This window comes from Tachypleus tridentatus, chromosome 9 (assembly GCF_004210375.1).
Source record: "Tachypleus tridentatus isolate NWPU-2018 chromosome 9, ASM421037v1, whole genome shotgun sequence".
NCBI classification, from domain to species: domain Eukaryota; kingdom Metazoa; phylum Arthropoda; class Merostomata; order Xiphosura; family Limulidae; genus Tachypleus; species Tachypleus tridentatus.
The window spans coordinates 44128423-44133318 of NC_134833.1; positions in this window are offsets into that span (position 1 = coordinate 44128423).

Below are 4896 nucleotides of genomic sequence, written 5' to 3' on the forward strand. Positions count from 1 at the left end.
ATAATAATTTCGATAAAATTTATATTTCCTCTCCAAACGACATTTCGTTTCAATCAGTGTAATTCACCAAAACTAAAGATAATAATTGAGTAATAAAGGGGGTATATGATTGTCGAAAGGATCCCCTGATAATGAGATATAGATCTGCACAACTTCTCTTCATACACATGTAGAATGTGAAAACAAAAGTGCAAACATTGAAAGGTGCATATCTGGATGGAGAGAGCATGATAGGAATGAGGTCCTAACCAGAGCAAGCAAAGGTAACTCAGCCCCACAAGAGTAAAGTGGGTAAACAAGGATGTGTCCCTGAGTTTAGAGTGGCTAAGGCAAGGCAGACCATACTTGGCAAGCAAATCACATCTGAAACCTTCTCATGGGGCACTATCATCTATGATAGGGTAAGATTAGAACAATATTGCCTTCACTTCACATCCAAAATCCACCTATCTAGAAATTAACAACTAGTATTGAACAAATGTCTCTCGTATAGAATCAACTCTCCAAATGTCACACTGACTACCACCATCCAAAGGCAATAAAATCCCCATAAGAAGAGAAGGAGGGAAAGTCAAGAATGTAACTGTAACAATGTCACATACTACTACTATGATCTACAACACAGAATAATCGGGAGAGAATGATAGACAAATAAAAATTCTCTGAGTACTTATGATGATTGGTTCGTTCTGGTTCCAAACCTCCTTGTGGGTACTGACATATATGTGAGGGTAGGATGAGCGTTTCCAATCAAAGGATGAACTACAATTTTGACAGCTCAACTTCAGTGTTAATGTCAATGGTATCAGGAGGCCATTTTATACAGTAAGGTGATGGGTTCAACTCCAGTGGTCATGTAAAATGGTACCAGAATGCCACATCTCATCTATATGAGCAGAACACCACTGCCCAACTCAAGAGTGAATGGTGAAAGCCATCTTTTTTTTGTGGAACCCCTTCAAGTGAGTGCCCTTCAAAGTCAACTACCCACTGATGCTTGACATTGGAAATTGGTAAGAACTCCCATACTCTACTTGAGGAAAGGAGAGTGACAATTCAGTGAAGAGTCTGAAAAATTGACACCATTTCAGGCAGTTAAATGGGCGACGGTAAAATCTTATCTTGAAAAGAAGACCATATTAAAATGTTTACATGAGGCATGGCAGAGATGGGCAACAATTCCTTTCTGCTCTACCTATGCAGTCCATGGATGGGACAGTCCAGAAAAGGCCTGTTTGTGATACAAAATATCACCATGTTATTCACTGTCAAGCGATCTTGTGGAACACCTCATCTGAACTTTGACTGTGTGAAGCCATGAAAGATAAAATGGAGTTTACAGTCAAAGAATACCTTATCAGATACCACTCACCCTTGATGAGATAAATGAGAAAAAGTGGTAAAAGAATTACTGAATGAAAGCAAATATAATTAAAAACTTACCAGTTACAGTCACACCAAAGTCTGAAAAATGACCACATGTGGTAGATGAAGTCGAAATCGTCATATGATGAAGATAGAAGTGGTCTATATGCAAGACAGTAGAGTCTCCTCCATTGGACAAAGAAGACAAGAAGCGAAAAATATAAGGTTTTGACTGTGATGAAAGGAAACTTGGAACAAGGAAGAATAGACCAATTGAACCAAAAGGTAGTTACAACTAGTAAGGGTAGAAAGTGAAAGAACATGATGAGAGGTGGACTACCATGGAATATAAAGTCAGGAATATGTACTCTGTAAGCTATATAACAATGAAGAACCTTGACTAGACACAGATCCAGTGTATCTACATTCAGCAGAGGGTAAAGATCAGATATAGAAGGAAGAGAAATAGTTGAAAAAAGAGGAACAACCTTCCCAAGCTACTGAAGTCTTCAGAAGAAAGGAATAATTTAGTTCAATGAGGAGATATATAGGATGGTAAAAGGTACATGAAATGTCAGTAGCAAAGAAATTCAAATGTCGATGCCCACAGACTTACAGAAGAAGTAAATGTGGTTTAAGGAACAGATGACACAAGGAAGGTGCTTCAAGTAAAGATAAAAAAATGCATTAGCTTGATAAGAGCAGGAGAAGTAAAACTTCTGTATTTAAAAATGAAAGGTTTTGGATAAGGCCACCTGATATCTGGAAAGGCCCAGGTTAGAAGTTCTGCAGCATTATCTATAGTTGGCTTGTCAGCAGAAAACCCACTTTTAGTAGACCAAGAGCAGAAGACTTTCCACGTGCATTGATATTCTTCTGTGGAAGATGGTTGTATGGAATTAGCTAACAAGGAAGCAACTTGATGTATGAAACTGAATTATCTCATCATAGATAGAACAAAAACTAGGTGCTAGATATATAGATTGTAGGATGTGGAATCAAGACTGATGAAAAAGGAAGAGGGGAAGTAGAAGAGTGGCAAAAGGGGAGAGGAGTAGTCATTAAAACCTTGGAAACAGGGTTGAACTGGCCAGTCGGGAGTAGTCCAGAGGACCTGACAAACAGTAAAGTAGATGAGAGAAATCACCTCACAAAGCAATTGAATGGGAGGGTACACATAAAGATACTTGTGTGGCTAAACTTGGCCGAAGCCTTCGACTGCCAAATCCTATGGATGGAGAACAGGCGAGGAAAAGAGGAGCAACTAGGTGTTATGTCCCATGACAAAGGCATCCACTTGGAGAGAACCCCACCGATCGCAAAGGTCCTGAAAACGAGGGTATCAAATGTCCACTTCATCAAATAGATACAGTCAGAGAGCACAACTAAACTGAATGCACCAGACACAAATCATGCTATAAGGTGAATGCGATGTGCACTGATCAAATGTAACAGATCCAATGTCTAGAAAAGAGATATCTTGGTTGATATGCACCACCACCATAGAATTGTCTAAAGGAACCATCATCAGACAATAGTAGGCAAGATGAAGAAACTGACACAATGCCCGATGTATGGCTAGAAGTCCAAGAACATTGATATGCAATATGGTTTCATCCACAGGGTAATGGCCCAACGCTTCTTGACTGACCCATGCATCTATCCCTGAATGAATGCATCTGTGAAACGATGTAGATTTAGATGCATGGATGAAGCTGAACACCCACTGACATATGGGCTTTCTAGCCACCATTGCAGAATGTCTCACAGGAAAGGACGAAGAAAAATTGCGTTGGAACAAAGACCCAGATTCCATTGTTTGTGAAATACCCATTCAATCCCTTCAAATATGGCCATGACTGAGTAGGACCAGGACAGTCCTGGAGGACCATATCGCCTAAAGCAATATAACTTTACAAGCTGTAAGTTACTGAGCCTAGAGAGCAAGGTGAACTAAAAGTTCCATTGATATGAAGAAGAAGGCTGTGCGTGACTGTTATTTGTGTGAAAAAATCCCACATAGATCAAATAAATGGGTTGAAGTTATCAACCAACCCACTAGAGCTGACACTGAATGAGCCAGAAGTCCATGTAATAATGAAATCCCAGCCTCCAGAGAATTGAGATAATGTACAAAAGTCCCAACCATTTGACAAAACATATAAGGTGCTGAGGTACGTGTGACGGGTGAGTCCAAAACTAATAAACCACCCCAAGATCGGCATACCAAAGATAAGAAAAGCAAATACTTTGTGCTCTCAGGAGGTGTAGGTAAGCACTGGAGATATCCATTTTCATTATCTTCAACCAAGGGAAAAATATCCATCTCTGAGTGAAAAAAAAATTCCATTATGAACTTTGATAGTTCTATAATTTTCTGTACCTTCATTAAATATCACAAACTTATAAACAAAAGATTAGAATTTTTAATGAAGTATTTTCACTAAAATTTCTCCATGAGCATATTGAATCAAAGTGTTGACTACCCTGAGTGATTTTTGTATTAAGATTAAAAATACTTTCCTTCATCTGACAATGGTCAAATTTTATTTTATTATATCTAAACCTCCTAAGTAAATTTCAAATATTTTAAAAGTAACATTTTATATCTATTATTTTTCTACTCTAGCTTTATTCAAGGTTTGCCAATTTTTTGACCATGGTAATAAAGTGTGAACTGAAAACTAATGAGACAATTTTCCGAATGGAAAATAACACAATATTGCATTTCATTGTATTTTTGTTTGTTATAATTAACATACTATCAAATGTCAGAAAGAACTACTAGCAATTTGTTATAGAGAAGATGTAGCAGGTGGGCATGGCAAGAAGATTCTGATTTTACAGTTTATGGCTCTGTAACCAAATAACACAGAAGGCTATAAAACTATGCTTTGCCTGACTAATAATAATATTATAATACGTAATTTATGTTAAATTACCTTACTTCTCAGAAGGACTGCACACTTGCACAATACCATGAAATGCTTACACAATCAGCATGGTTCCCTCATTTTGCAGCAACAAATGTGACACTACAATTTTCATGCAGATGGTGACCCTCTGGTTATTGATAAAAACATTTGGGAGGAGTACTTACACAGACTAAATCATTTACACATCACTTTCTACGTCAATGGAGACCTCATTTACCAGACCAAATATGAGTTTTGGGAGTATCTTGAAGCCAGAAGCTACACACAGTTAAAGATATAAAAGATGCAATTGTCTGGGAAGTAGTCAGCATACCAGATGAAATGTGCATTGTTGAAGAGAACCAATGCATTCTGGATGGTGAAGGAGTTGCATATTGAAAAGTTACTGTGATTGATCATGCATCATGAAAAGTGGCACCATGTAACAACTGTAGTATTTCCATCTCCATGGCTCCCTAACCCTGTGCAATTTTACTCACTATGCCATACCATTTCTGAGATACAATTTGCTGAAGTGTATATCAGAACATCTGGTATGGGTATTAACACGTTTATTCATAAGTGGAGAACGATGTTTCAACCTGGTTAACAAAGA